We start from the raw sequence: 16,158 nt of genomic DNA on the forward strand, positions 1-16,158 counted from the left end.
TTTATATGATTATAGTCTTTCTTAGTAAACCTTAGAAAGACTACATCACTAAGCAGCAAGAAAGAAAGGAAGAAAGAAAGGAAGAGAGAGGGAGGTGGGAGGGGAGGGGAGGGGAGGGGGGCGGTTGCTCTGAGTAAGACCGACTAACTGCCCAAAACCCTCAGATGACTGTGGAATCTGGTATATTCTGGAACCTGAGCACTTTAATTATTATTCATATCTTAGAAGCTGTATTGTATGTAGTCCACAGGAATGGGATAAGAGCAAAGCACTCTTTTCCTCATGGCAGTGTCTTCAAAGGCAATGCCTTTTAAACTGCCTCCCCTCAGCCCCTCCTCCCTCTGCCAGACATCTTAACTGGACCCCACATAGCCAGTGTTAATGACAAGCATGTATTTCTAAGGCCTGGATCATTCCATATTTTCCATATTGCTTGAGTCATGAAATCATATACATATGATGTGGGTTATAGCCATTTCTCAATCATGACTCACACCACAGCCACGCTTCTCTAGACATTTCTCTTTCCAGGGCTAGAGACTGAATCCAGGGCCTTGGGTGTGCTATTTCTGAAAACACCGTGTCAGCAAGCTGGCCACCAACGCTTGCTTTTTACTCTTAAGGACACATTGCAGAACTATGTTCAGGCCAGTTGGTTTTGACTCACCTATGTGAAATAAGTCAGCAGATGGTCAGATGCTGGGGCAAGGTTCCACATCTGGAACAAACACCTGCAAAGGTTTTGAAGCCCCGAAGGTAGAAAAGGCAAAACTTGTGCCTGGAGAAGATGCTGCCCCCGGTGAATGGATTCCAAGTGTTCTTCCAAGGTAAAGAGAGAGTTTACAGTTCTTGAACTGCAATAAAAACAAAGGGAAGTGCTATCCTTGAAAAACAGCATCAGTGTTAACTCTCAGGTCCTCAGAAAGTTCCCTAAAGCCTGTCCATTCCTGCTCATTCCGTTTTGTGTTCTGCCTCTTTGATCAAGCTCCATCAAAATGTATTCCCTGGCTCTCCTCCCTGGCTCCTGCCAGTCAGAGCTGGTTAATCTTTGCTGTCTCTGTGAGGTGTAACCTCTTTCCTGCCTTATCAGGCCTAACACATCTCCAGCTGGGATTGGCTGGGGGTTAACACTGCTAATCATGCTGGTATTCAGGAGAGGCAGCAGGGTGGCTCCTCAGAGGAACACCTGTGGCTGTGGAGGCCAGGCTTGGGCAAATCATCACCTGTGTGCAAAGAGTGCCTCATGTAGCGCCCCACCCCACCCTCCACCCCACCCTCCAAGCACCCTAGAGAATTCTCTAAGAATTTGGCACATGCCTGTAATCCCAGCCCTTAGGAGGTAGGGTGATCAGTTCAACTCCAGCCTAAGTTACATATTGAATTTGAGGGCAGTCTAGGATACAAGGGGTGGGGTGGGGGGTGACAAAGGACAGGGGCCAGGGGAGAGGGAGGAGGCTTAGTCAAAGTGCTTGCTGTGCAAGACTAGACCTAGGTGACTACCTGGGTTTGGTGACACACACCTGGCTGACAGAGGCAATATTGTCGTTAAAAGTCAGATAGAGGGCTGGAGAGATGGAGCACAGACTGCTCTTCTGAAGGTCCTGAGTTCAAATCCCCACAACTACATGGTGGATCACAACCATCTATAATGCGATCTGACGCCCTCTTCTGAAGTGCCTGAAGACAACTACAGTGTACTTATTATAATAATAATAATAAATACATCTTTGGGCCAGAGCGAGCAGGGACTGAGCAAGCAAGGTTAACCGGAGCGAGCAAAGGATCTAAATTCAATTCAAAACAGTTCCTAAAGGCATTTGAAAGGTGCATGTGGATGGAAAGGTCTAGACAACACTCATCAGTGTGCATGGCCCTGCAGGGAGGTGGAGCTCAGGGGGGAAGAGGGACGCTTGGACCAACACACACCCAAACCTGATTCCCAGATAATTCCTAGCTTCACCCCTGCCATAGAGAGTTTGGGAGAATGAAGAGAAACCAGAGTCACCCTTTATCTTAGTTTCTTTCTGTGGCTTCGATGAAACAATGACCAGACTTTGGGAGGGTCATTGGAAAGGGTTCGTTCTACTTCCAAGTCATGATCACAGTTCATCTGTTAGAAAAGCCAAGGCAGGAACACCAAGCAGGAGCAGACCCAGGAACCATGGAGGAACACTGCTCACTGGCTTGCTCTTCCTGCTTTCTTACAGAACCCAGGACCATCAGCCCAGGGGATGGCTCCACCCACAGTGGGCTGGGCCCTAGCATCAATCAACAATCAAGGAGATGCCCTACAAGCTTGCCCACAGGCCAATCCAGTGAAGGAAAATCCTCAGCCAAGGTTCTCTCTTCCCAGGCGACTGTAATTTGTAACAAGTCCACAAAAACTAACCTGTACACCTTCAGAAGAAGTTTGTACTCTCCAAGTGAAACAGAAACTAAATGGAAGTAACCAAGTATCTCTCTTCTCAGATTTCCTGCACAGCGCCTGTCTATGATGCTGATAGCAGATGTTTAAGTGTATACACCATCTGTTATCAAACATACCTGTATTTGGTTTTAAAATTCATTGGCATTTGGGAACTTCTTTCTCTTGCCCTTTCTGTTTACTTATCAAACAAGAGAAGAAGAAACACACCCTTGACCTCTACACAGGGAACCATAGAAAGTACAGGTGGATGTGAGTTTAGTGTTTACCTGGCCTGGCTCTGTTGAAATACCACTGGGGTAAGGGTGGGGGTGGGATGGGGGTAACTGGGGCCTGTAAAAGGGAAACAACGTGCCAACAGTTCCCTGTAAAGCCAGCTCACAAATCAGCAACATGCTCACGGTCATCCAGACACCTTGAGAACAACACATCAAATTAGAAAGCAGGGGTTGAAATTTACCTGGCTCTGCCCAAACATACACGAGCACAGAGCCAATCCGAGATATTCCTCCTGTTCTGCAATCTCTGCTGTTCACAGAGATGCTCTCTTAGAAAGAGCTGTCACCTGTTAAGTCCAAAGTAGGCCCCCCAAAACGGCAGGCAGTGCTGGTGACAGGTTTGATCTCCAGTAAACCTTACTACCCAAAGAGTGGGCCAGTTTGTTTCACCGTGCCCCTCTCTTATATTTGATGCCAAACCCTGGGAGAGAAGCACTGGATCCCCTTCCAAAGGGCCTGTCCCCTCCTAACTGAACTGAAGTGATGATTTGTCCCATCTGTGTATGGAACATTTGTCTGTACTGGCTTCTGACGTCCATTATCATATCCGACTCCAAATTTTAGAGTCTGCCTCTCCGGCCATTTCTCTCCTCCACCTATGCTACCCACTTCTGCTCCTTGACTACCGGATCCGTGTCCTCGGAGCCGCTCGCATGTCTCTCTGGCTTGCCAGAGCCTACTCCTCGAGTCACACAGGTGCTTCCGGCTTCACCGTGCCCTCCTGGATGCTCCACTCCGCGGGTGTGGGACACCTGCCCACAAACTCTCTAGGACGAGTCTCTCTTCCCTTGGGGACAGCCTCGGATTGAGACTCTGTGGGTGCAGCATGCACCCCTCCCTCCCTGGGTCTCTGTCCCCGTGTTAGTGGAGATTCCTTTTTATGACCCCTTTCCTAAGTCCCCCCACCCCCACCCCCTTTCTCTGTTCCTGGAAACGCCCTACTCTCAGCTTGTTCGGATGCCTTCCTTCTCAGCTCTTCTGTCCCTCGCTTGTTCCTGGAGCTTGGTCTCTCTTGCTGGTCTCCCGCACTCCTTCTCTACCTTTCTGTGTGTCTGTCTGTCTGTCTGTCTGTGTCTCTGTCTCTCTTCCTGTCTCTCTGTCTCTATATGTCTCTGTCTCTGTGTGTCTCTGTCTCTCGCTGTCACTCTCTCTGTCTCTGTCTCTGTCTCTCTGTCTTTCTCTCTCTCCCCCCCCCACTCCTTCCACTTCCACTTGCTAGAGCCTGAACTAACCACGGGCTCTTATTAACCCATCAACTCCTCTCACCCGCCTTCTCTGATCTCCTTCCCTCTCAGATTCACTGAGTCTTACCACAAAGGGCTTGACCTCAGTGCACACTACATCATCAGCCTCGATGGCCAGAACACCCCCCCACCGTTGTGCCGACTTAGGGCACCATGAAAGCAAATGATCTGAAAATCTCTTACCTCTAAGTCTTCTTGGCTCTCCACTCACTCTAGCCCCTCCCTCTGATGTCCGGGTTCAGTCTTACAGAGATTCAAATATCTTTTGTGTATGGATAATGTTAAAATATTTTTACATGTTGTTCTACCTGCTGAAAAGCCTGGCTCTGGACATGGAAGTTGGTCTTTCCACTCTTGATCTAAGCATATTTATTTTAAAGTTTCCCCAAAAGCTTCTGTCCTGGGTCAAGGTCACCACCTCAGTCTGTGACAGGGAAAAAGGGAAACAAAACAGAACAGCCCAGGGAGGTGGAGGGGAGGATGGGGAAGGGAGGAAGGGGAGGAGGAGGAAGAGGAGGAGGAGAGGGAGGAGGGAGAAGAGGGGAAGAAGCAGAAGCAGCAATACACTTAAAAACAACTAAAAGGAAAACTACTTCCGATAGAAGTTACGAATGGCTGAATGTAATGGCAGATGTTTGGCTCTCTGAATATTCCCTCCCTTGTTCCTTGACTTTGTTTACTATTTTTGAAGCTTTTGCCTAAGTTTTACTTTGCCTCAGGATTTCTAAGACCATTAGAGTGTGGGGGGGGAAACAAAACAAACAAACAAACCCATTAAAGCTTCGAGCAGCAAAGTTAACTTAAAACTTGTAATAAAAAAGATTTTTTAATTAAAATTAGTATAATTACAATATTTATAATATAAAATTACAAATTGTAATTATAGCATTATTATAATTATAAAATAATTATAAAATTGATATGTATTATTATTTATGTAAGTTATAAGGTATGATTAGGATGGATAGATGTTTCCAGAGTGGAAAGAATGGAGGTTGTGAGGGTCTGAAGATGTGACTTGAGGTTCTTTGGGGGAGAGAATTAGTGAAATAACCTGAGGGTCAGTAAACCAGATGCATCTGACAGAATTTCCTCTGGTCTCTCACAATCACCTGCAGGTGTTGGCCCAGCATTCCAGACCCCCTCTCTTGAGAAGACCCCAACCAGCAGGAAATAGCCCGAGGACTATCATCACCCCAACCTTTTATCATCAACAAGAGGCTGCAATTTACAGTCTAGAGCAGCCCACCAAAGCAGCAGTGCTGGTAGCAAGGTCCTGAACAGAAGGACTTTGGCCTGATAAATAGAAACCTAAAGGCATGTGATGCTTAAAACAATACTGCTTTAAAAGGTTGGTTAGATCCGATCATATGACCATTTTCCATGTGGCCCTCACCTGCAAGATTTCCACAAAGGAAAGGGTACGATAAGGGCCTTGGACCACAGGGAGTATGCCCAGAATAAATAGTCTTGCAGGCAGCGTGGCTCTGTCTCCTCAGGGACACAGGTCCAAGGAAGAAGCTCTAGGAGGCCTGTGCTGTGGGGTGGACTGAGGTCGGCCATAATTTATAATTCTGTTTACCAAGAATTTCCCATCATCCACCCCCAGAGATCAGCTACCTCAGGCAAGGGCATCATGTACTTTGAAGTCAAATAGCTTGTATCAGCTCGAAGACCCGGCTGTCCTATGAAACCTGCTTGTTTTCATACCATCTTTTCTTGGCTTCAGAGAAATAGCTTTGGCATTTTGACCCCCAATAAACCTTTCTGCCCGTGGAGCCGTGTAGTTTGGTGGTTTAAGTGCACCCTCCCTAGCTGACTTACCTTGTGGAGATCCTGATCAGTTCGTTTTCCCTGCCTGTTAAGGAAATAAAAGGCAGAGAAATTCTCGAGCATAGCAGCCAGAATCAACCAGAGAAGAAAGACTTTTCTTAGGGGTGAGGAAACACATGCATACAGCAGGCATACAGAAATGAAGACACCCCACCAAAAAAAAAAAAAAAAAAGTAGAGGGGGAAACTTAGGAAGCCAAAGCCTGATCCCTCCTTGAGGGTTGGGAACCTTTAAAAAGTCTTTGAAGGATTTAGTTTGGTGTTTTTTGCTTTTTGTTTTGTTTTGTTTTTGTTTTTGCCATAACTTAGGGTTGATAAGTTTGAAGAAAGATTGCAGATGAGCAGTCTCTTATAATAAGAGGAGTGGCTGTGGCTCATAACTGCTGTATAAATACTCACTTGAGCTTGTTGAGTAGGAGGGGGAAAAAAAAGTTTTAAGCCATCAGGGTTTGTCTGGGGCTAGCAGGATTAGGAATAAGGTGGCCAGCTGGGAAGCTACCATCTTTATTACCTAGCCATTGCCCCTCTCCCTATCAGTCTGCCTATAAGGCCTGTCTAACTCATAGTCGCTCAATGCCACTGTGCCTGGATGCAGCCAGGAGAGGCCTGGCCCACCTCAGCCCATGCCTCAGCACAGACCTCCTAGAGGAGTGTGTCCCTGGGGAGTTAGAGCCACGCTGACTGCAAGCCTCTTTATTCGGGGCATGCTCCCTGAGGTCTGAGTCTTATACCCTTTCTTTTGTGGAAATCTTGGTCACATGACTGGATCTAACACAATCCCTATAAGCAAATTTGAATATCTTATTATAAGAGATATTGTATAATGATATTTTGTCGTTTTGTTTTGCTTTTTGAGACACGGTTTCTCTGTATAGCCCTGGCTGTCCTGGAATTCACTTTGTGGACCAGGCTGGCCTTGAACAGTAGAGATCCCTCTGCCTCTGCCTCTGCCTCTGCCTCTGCCTCTGCCTCTGCCTCTGCCTCTGCCTCTGCCTCTGCCTCTGCCTCTGCCTCTGCCTCTGCCTCTGCCTCTCTACCTCTGCCTTATACTGGGATTAAAGGTGTACACCACCATGCCCTTTAAGTTTTGAAAAATCAAGGAAGAGAAAATAGAACTATCTTAGAGCAAAACGTTTAACTCTGCTCAAACATAACATGTCCATTTATAAGAGCAACAGGAGACTGTGTGTTTCTCAACATAACATTGCTTGCTCCATATAATTCCACCCTCTTTTCCATACACCAACAACACAACATGATAGGTACATATCAGGTTTGGATATTGGGGTTATCTTTGAATGCAGAAAACTGATTTTGTTTTTATTGTGATTAATTACATATGTGCATATATGTATACATATATAATATATAATATTGTATATGAATAAAATTCATATATAATATTATATATGAATAACATAACATATGGTTGATTATTATATGTATGTATAATTACTGCTAACAATAATGACAAAATAGTCAAAATTACTCTGGTTGTAAATTAATGTCATATACAGGTAGTTATATAAATAACAATAATACTAATATTCTTATTAACTGGAGATCTTTTAAAGTACCTTACTACAGAATTTTTTTAAAGTGCACATAAAATACTCAGTAACTTTTAGAATAATACTCAATAACTGTTAGATACTACTGTTGTTAAAAACTGCCATCTACCAATTGCATGTAATGGTTCATAATTAGGACAGCCCACACTCACCAAAACAGTCTTCGTGGAACAGCTTCTTCCGATGCACCAGTCACTTGTGATGGAATGAGTAAAAATGGCCCCCATAAGCCCATAGGAAGTGGCATTTTTAGGGGTGTGGCCTAATGGGGGGGGGAAGTGTGTCACAGTCGCTGGGCTTTGAGGTTTCAGAAGCTCAAGTCAGGCCCAGTGTCACTCTCTTCCACCTGCCTTCCGGATGTAGAACCCTCAGTTACCTCTCCAGCACCGTGTCTGCCTGCATAGCCCATCATGGTTCCCACAGTGACAATAATGGACTAAGACTCTGAGCTGTAAGTCAGCCCCACTTAAATGTTTCCCTTTAAAAGAGTTGCCATGGTCACAGTGTCTCTTCACAACAACAGAAACCCTAAGGCACTTGTCTTCGGCCAACCTCTGCCACCTGCCCTGGACAGTGGTGTGCAAGCTGCCCTACTGTGTGCTGCTCATCCCTGCTCACATTTGGCTCCCACGCCACACAGCCTGAGCAGGAAGCACAAGGCCTGGCAGTGCAGGAGACGGGGAACCTGGGAAGAAATCGTTTTCTGTGAGTACCCGCAGGTAGACCCCGCAGGACTGCCTTCCCCAGGCTGCACCCAGAATCGCTTTCCAAATGAGTCAGGGCACTCAGCTCCATGCCCAGGCTCTGTGGTACAAAGAACCTTAACTGAGGTAACCCACTCCCCTCTGTCTAGGTGATCTCCAGAACCCTAAAGGAGAACCTTGAGGTGGGTGATTCTCAGAACATAATACCAGATCAGTTTTGTTTTGTAATACAAAAAATTCTTTGAAATGGAGGAGACTGGATTACCAGATAGGATCTTGATAAAAATCAAGGTTCTAATATCTTGTTAAGGAGTTCCTTTAAAATGTATGCAAAGCCACTGTACAAACAATTAAGTGAAGAGAGAAGAGAAGGAGGGAAAACCCAGGATCCTCATCCAGGGCTCAGTCCTGATGGGCCATGACCACAGCCGCTGTCATAACGACCTGGATGTCTAATCAATACATGCCTGAGCTCTTTGGCTCACTGGGGTCCTGGCAGAGTTCCAGAGGCGAATGGATAACTTGTAGGAGTCTCTCATGAGCATCTGGAGGTGTCCAAGGATATGGAGGTAATAGATCGAGTTAGAACACTGAGGGACTTCAACAGTTGTAAGTGACACAACCAAAATCAGAATATCAAAAGAGCTCAAAAGAGGCCAAGGAAGGATTCAAGAGAAAACACTCAAGTGTTCTCATGTCTTTTCCTTGACGGTACTGATCATATAAACCTTATAAGCTCATTCTGACACCTCAATCCCGTTACAAAGCACCTTCATAACTTGCCTCTCTGAGCTAACATAATCTGAAAGATGGATGCTTCATAGCCTCTCTGCTCTGCAGACCATACGAACGACGCTCACAGAAGTTAGTAACACTGGCAGTGCTCCACAGATGTGAATGAGGGAACCCGTGTCGAGGGCTTCTAACCACCACCCCCTTGCTCTTTCCTCTACTTCCCTGCTGTCTACAGTACTGACTGCCATCTTTACAGAAATTCCTAACCAACAGTACTTATTCTCTGGAATAAGGACTCCTTCCCATAATCCTCTTGTAGGGAAGTGAACTGACCCGAGAAATAAATGATGGGTACAGGCTTGTATGGCTACAAGAAAAGGTCCCTGAAGCATTGGGAAACAGGCAGGGCTCTGCAGAGCGGGACTTTTGTGGGGTCTTGGATAAGCTACATACACCAGAGAGATACAGTATCTTGACACAGCAACTAACTGCAAATACAGTTTGTGGACCATTTTTCCTGTTGATGGAGGTGACTTAGAAATCATGCAAAAAAAAAAAAATACAGAACCTCTTGTTAACATCATTCATGATTTATTTATTCAGTTAACAAGTATGCCTTAATAACTACTTGACAGCAGACATTGTTTTATAAGACACTGAAGTAAAGACAAAAACAACCCATATCAGTGGGGAAAATGTATAGTACTCAGGAATGAAAAACCCAAACCCAAATCTGGTGACTCTACCAAAATGACCAGGAGGCAACCAAGGAAATCCACTACGAGACAGCTGTGATATCAACACAAGTTCAGTGTCTCGATACCTTCTGCTCACTCTCCTGAAAGGGCTGACCTGTATCCTCATACCCCACTTCACAGTCATAGCATGCCTATTCCCTCAGAGGAGTTACACCTCAGAAGAGTTGCTCATTCCACATAAGCAAAAGGAGAGGAAGGAAGGAAGGGTGCTGTAGGGTTAGGAAAGCAGCTCTACCAGAATTCCCTTTAAAGACCACTCTCTGGAACAGTAGTTCTCAACCTGTGAGTCTCGACCCTTGGGGGTCAAATGACCCTTTCATGTGGGTCGAGTAAGACCACCAGAATTATCAGATATTTACAATTCATAACAGTAGCAAAAACACAGTTAAGAAGTAGCAATGAAAATGGTTTTATGATTGTGGGGGCTGGTCGCCATAGCATGAGGAACTATCTCAAAGGTCATAGCACTGGGAAAGTTGGGACCCACAGCTCTATAGCCACCTGTAGCTTTCAACACACACAGCTGGGCAAATTCCCACTCCCAACAAAGCCAAAGGAATTTATCTGCGAGTAAATCAGAGTAGAGAAGGCCAGGTGCTGGCATCCTCCACGGTTCCACAGAACTCTGCAGTATAGACCGCCATGGTGTGAATCACCAGGCTGTGCAGACCGCAGCAACCACAGATAAGAGAAGAATCTGCTGGAGGGACATGGGCAGCTCTTAGAGCCAAAATGGCTCAGGATTGGGTCTCAGAAGGAGGCACGGAAGTTTCTGAATGTCCATCTTCACTAGCAGTAAGGAATGGCCCTCAACCACAGGAGTGGTCGGAAGCTTTAAGAGAAGTCCAGTTTCTAACCTGGCTCTTGACAATCCTAAACCTTCACGCTTCAAAGAAGCAACTCTCCAAGAAGTCTGGAAATGCAGACCAGAGAAGAGGCCAGGAAACCCTGCATCTCAGGCTCAATACCGCCACGCGCAGTCTCCGAGTGCCACTGAGCACTGTAAATTATTAATACTATACCTCCATCTTAAAGTACATCTTCGTTCCAATTCTTTAATACTTCAGAAAAATCCAATTTTCACTTTCCTGAGTGAAATCGGAGCTGGGAGGGGGAAAAAAAAAGATTACACTGGAAGAAAAATGGCAGAGGATTGGATGGTTTTACTGTTCAGGCTGCCTCCTCACTGCACTTTATAGAGTCAGTCTTCCTAATGTAGGTTAGAGAGCTATTAAAAAATTAAATAAGAGAAGAGCATCTCTTCTGCTACTGACTTGAAGATGCTCACAGCGGGACAACATAAAAATCATGTTCATAGTGTCGCCCGAAGCAATACTATATCCTAAACCAGAAGTCTATAGGCAGATCGGGCCATTAAGGATGATTACCCATGTTATTACTGCTAAAATATTTATATATTATAATTTTGTAATAAGGTATTTCGAGAGAAAATAAAGCCAGGTTAAAATGCATACACTCACAACGCCATTCTGGCGGAGTATTCGTTTGAGCAGACCTGCAGAAACACAGTCAGCAGCACTGTGGCAAGTCTGGACTTTGCTCACCTTAAGAATAGTTTCTGTAAGTGAAGGCCAAAAATTAACCACAAGAGAAACACTTGCTAAAAGTAAGAAATGGGACGGAGAGGTGGCTCACCAGTCAAGGGCACCGGGTGCTCTTGCAGAGAACCCAGATTCAGGTCCCAGAACCCACATGTGGTTCACGACCTCTATAACTCTAGTTCCGGGGGATTGAACACCCTCTTCTGGCCTCTACGTACACCAAGAACACAGGTGGTAGTGCACAAGTGAGCGTACAAGTGAACACCTGAAAACATAAAATTTAATTTAACAGATAATCAAAATAATTTAAGATTGGTGCATACCATTAATCCCATCACTTGGGAGGCAGAAACAGGTGAATCTCTGAGTTCAAGGCCAGCCTGATCTACAAAGCTAGTTCGAGGATGGCTAGAGCTATGCAGAGAAACTTTGTCTCAAGAAAGCAAACAAGAGAGTTGATAAATGAGCACTTGCTAATACAGTGTAATCTCTTTCTGAATTAGAGTGGTCTATAAAATAGTTAACCACCCTTCACCCCTGCCCTGCACTGCTCACTTGCAAGTAAGGTTGGCCACGTTATCCAGTGTACATGGTGAAAGAGAAAGGGAGTGTTGCTGATTTTGATTTGCTTCTTTCAATGCTCCTGCATCGGGCATGATCACTGAGCTGCTGGGAGCCCAGGTGCAATTCCTGGAACCGAAGTGACCACTTGGCAACTGTAAGGATACAAAGGAGAACAGAGCGAGCTCCTTGCGGCCCCACCACCTCTGTGGAGATACTGCACCACCTATTTTCAGCCCTTTTTGGTGTGATGAAAGTAAATCTCTATTTGGCTTAACTGTTGCGTTCAAGCTGGGCTATCTGTGAGCAGTTGTTTTGCCAATGCTATGTACTGTGTGCCCTGTGGGAACCACGGAGATATCAGCCTCTCGATTCTTGGCACTTACTGTTGCATGGGATAAACACTAAACAAGGAATCACAAAATACACTATTGAATTACAACTATTATGATGGGGTTATTATCACTGAGGAAAACAAAACTAATAAAGCAAATGTAACGGTCAAAAGAAACTCTTCCTTGGTATTGGGAAGTTACAGGTCAACTTGAAGACCTCTCTTTAGCAGCTGTTTTTTTTTTCTCTTTGAGGTGGGGTCTCTCAGTAAGACTGGGAGCTCACTGTGACACCAGACCGGCTGGCCAGCAATTCTCAGGGATCCTCCTGTCTCCACCTCCCCAGAGCTATGATCACAGGATCACGACACCACACTTGGCAATTTGGGCAGACCTGGGCATTGAACTCATCATGGCTACTGGGAAACTCTTTTCTGACTGAGCTATATCCCCCAGCCCTAAAGTCCTATATGAGATGTGTGGCATATAAAAAACAGAGACTTAGAGAATTAGTTTCAAAAGTTGGAAGGAACATTTTCATGAGAGGAGGGAGCCCCGGAAGTGGCACATAAACACTAAGGGGCGACGCTTTAGGACGCCTTGACCACAGCACTCTCAGACAACACAAAGCATCCTGCCATGGTATGTAGCTTTGATTCTTTCAAAGCCTACTTTTAATGATGGTTCTTAAACACTTTAACCTCCCTTCTAGCCCACCACCCACCAGAAGTAGTGGAAAAGAAAGGTTATTAGGATACAGGGAAAGTGGACCTGTTTAGAAATGGTTCTTTGGAGCAAATCCCATCTGTGTTGGCTGGAAAACAGCAGTTCAGTTCCCAGGTCAGCAGTGAAAGCTCGATCCACTCACAAACACTTCACAGATACACTGTCAGTCCATTTCGGTAGAGTCGGAAGAGCAAACACGAATCAGCAGCAGTGGTACAACCTAACAGACAGCCAGGCCTCAGCAAATCAGCATGAGTCAGCAGGAGCCACCAGAACCACCAGGGACGTCAGGAGAAGTTCTCTGCCGTGCCTCTGTCAACAAAGCAGAGATGCAAGACCAAGAAGCATTTGCACAGCTAGCTCTACAAGCGAGCCCCTCTCACAGGCTGTTAAGCCCTATTTATACCCTCCAAACATCGCAGGTCCTCCACAGGTCTGGCCTCAGCACATGAGCCTGTCTTAGCAAAACTACATGTGAGTCTGTACCAGCTGACATCACTCTGCCAATTGGCTTGAGTCTGCAGAAGTGGCAAGAAGCCGCCAGCACACCGCCATACTTTTTTGGTGCATTTCTCTCTATGGAGCCTCAACAAATGGAGCTCAGCTACACAGTGTGAGGCCGACCTTAATACACGTGCGTCCTTAGCAAAGAATCCTTCATCTGAGTCCTTTCCCTTCAGCACATGCTATAGCAAAACATCCTTTCCCCTGTGTCCACTTCAGGAAAACACTCCTTCACACGTTTGCCCCAGCAAAACACCGTCCAACACAACTGACTTTCCAAAGAACCTTTAAGTTCCCACTTCAGTGGAAAGAACTCTAGACCTTAGAGCAGCACAAAGTCACCAGCAGATGTGACTGTTCAAGTTTCAGCTGTGAAGAGAGGATTCTGGTGATATTATAAAGACCCAAAGAGCAAAACAGTGGCTGAAGGGTTATGAAGCCGATTGGACAGGGGTCAGCCACCTTCTCCCAAAGGACTGTGTCAGTGCTGAGTGGTGAGCAGTGAGCAGCGAGTCACAGGTGTGTGTTGATGGGCAGCAGTGTACTGGACCTCAGCCACACCCATCTGTTTATGCACCGTACGGATGCTTTTGTGATACTCCGGCCAAGCTGACCATTTGCCTGGATGACCATTTGCCCTTCATTGCCAAAATCACCACATGGCTCTTTACCAAACAAATTGGCGGCCTTTACTCTATCTGAGGGAAGCCGGTAGTTTGGATGAGAGCTATGCAGATGGAGGATATGTGAGAGGCGTGAGACATGCTGAGAGGTTAAATTCGAGAGCTGAAGGAGACAGATGAATACTGGCTTTTAAATATAACACTGGGGAAAGCAGGTTTGGGAGACAATCTTCCCTGGAGGCAACCTTGATTTAAGCTTCTTGAAGGATACAGGATACTCAGCCTCCCAGCTGAGGAAAGCACATGGCCTGGGGGCTTGCCTTGTAACTCACAGACAATGGTGTATAACAAAAGTCTCTCTGCCTCAACCGGCCATGTCTTTTCTACCAAATGAAGCTTCGTCCCAATATTGGGTTACAGCTAATTGAGTTGTTGGCCACCTGTTCTCATGGGAATCCCCATGCAACCAGGGTATTGCCAAGACTATAGTTTGCTCTCCATAACTGATGGCAAGGCCACATCTCTGAATATGGAGACATCTAGCTCATGACTACATAGTATTTTCACCCCCTACATTCTAGTGTCTTTGGTATAGGAAGGTCTATGCCCTACCAAGAGAGATATGTAAACACTAATCCAGCCATAGCTCCATAGAGGGACAACAAAGGTGTCCTGCCGGAGAGATATGTTAGTGCAATGGTGGCACAAAGCTTGTGGGTACAACCAACCACTGTCTGATGTGACTAAAGGCCTACTCCACAAGGGAGAACCTGCAAGATGGTGCTTAGGGGGCCAAGGACCTGAGATTAGATATCCCAGAGACCTAGGGAAAACCAAATACCATTGTTCTAAACACAAAACCAAACAAAAAGTAGCAGTAAAATGACCACTAATGGCTGTACTCAGAGCTCCGTGCCTTGTTCTGTCATCATCAGAGAAGCTTCCTCCTGTAGCAGATGGGGACACATACAGAGACCCACCACCAGACATTAAGCAGAGAGTGATGAGAGATCTTGGGACACTCAGCCCTAAATATTATATTTCCATCAGATCCCTCCCCTAGGGCTCAGAGAACCCTGTATAAGAGGGGGCAGAAAGAGTATAAGAGTCAGAGGGATTGAAGGACACCAAGAAAACAAGGCCCTCTTGTAACAATTAATAAATCCCAGCATAGGGTCACTACCTGACCCAATGGTTTATGTTTCTGAATGAAAGACACATACACACAGACTTTATATTTTAATATGCCTTAAACAGAACAATAGCTGGGCCATTAACTCCATGCAGTTAATCCCGAGCTATTACTTACTAATTCTATGTTCCACCTTGGCTGCTCTTAACTCCAATTAGACAGCCATCTGGGCCATGTTTCCTTGGCCCAGTGCCCCAGGGCACTCTCCTTGCCTTTCTTCCCCATGTTAGGCTCTGTCTCTCCTCTCTCCACACTCTTTTCCAACATGGCGGATCTCTCTTCTCTCCTCCTCCTGGTCCCAAGTCCAGGAATTCTAAAGTCCTGCTCTATCTGTCCTCACCAGCTATTGGCTGGTAGTATCTTTCTTTTCCAGTCAGAACCAACTCTGGGCAGGTTCCCAGAAGCTAAGTGCATACCCTCTTGTGTAAACAGTTTTGGGGGACAACATAATTAGCATTCATAATACAAGTGTAGCATCTAAAACCAACATAAGCAAAGCACAGAAACTCACAGAAACTGAGGCAGCAAGCACAGGGTCTACATGTGTCTGCACCAGGACCTCTGTGTGTATATGATGGCTTCCAGTGTAGATTTTCTATGGAATCCTAAGTGTGGGAATGAGTGGGTCTCTGATTCTTGTGCCTTCTCTTGGGCTCTTTTCCTCCTGGTTGTTAGGTTTTGTTTTAAGTTTTATTTTATTATTATCCCTTAGAAGCCTGTTTGTTTTGGAATGAGAGACAAAAAGAGAGTGGATCCAGCTATGAGGGGAGATGGGAAGGAACTGGGAGGAGTAAAGAGAGGAGGAACTTTAATCAGGATATACTCTGTGAGGAAAAAAATCTATTTCAAGAGGAAGAAAAAGGAGGAGGAGAAAATGAAGAACATGATGAAGAAGATGATGAAGGCTACAAAGAAGAGGAGGAGGAGAAAGAGGAAGAAAACAAAGATGAAGAATAGAAAAGTATGAGTTAGCAAAATGCTTCAGTGAGTAAAGTGTTTGCTGCCAAACCTGATGATCTGAGTTTAATCACTGGGTCCTACATGATGTAAAGGGAGAATGAAGTCCCCTGACCTCTATGTATATACACACACAAGACACTGTTATGAAAAT

The sequence above is a fragment of the Apodemus sylvaticus genome, chromosome 17 (genome assembly GCF_947179515.1).
Source record: "Apodemus sylvaticus chromosome 17, mApoSyl1.1, whole genome shotgun sequence".
NCBI classification, from domain to species: domain Eukaryota; kingdom Metazoa; phylum Chordata; class Mammalia; order Rodentia; family Muridae; genus Apodemus; species Apodemus sylvaticus.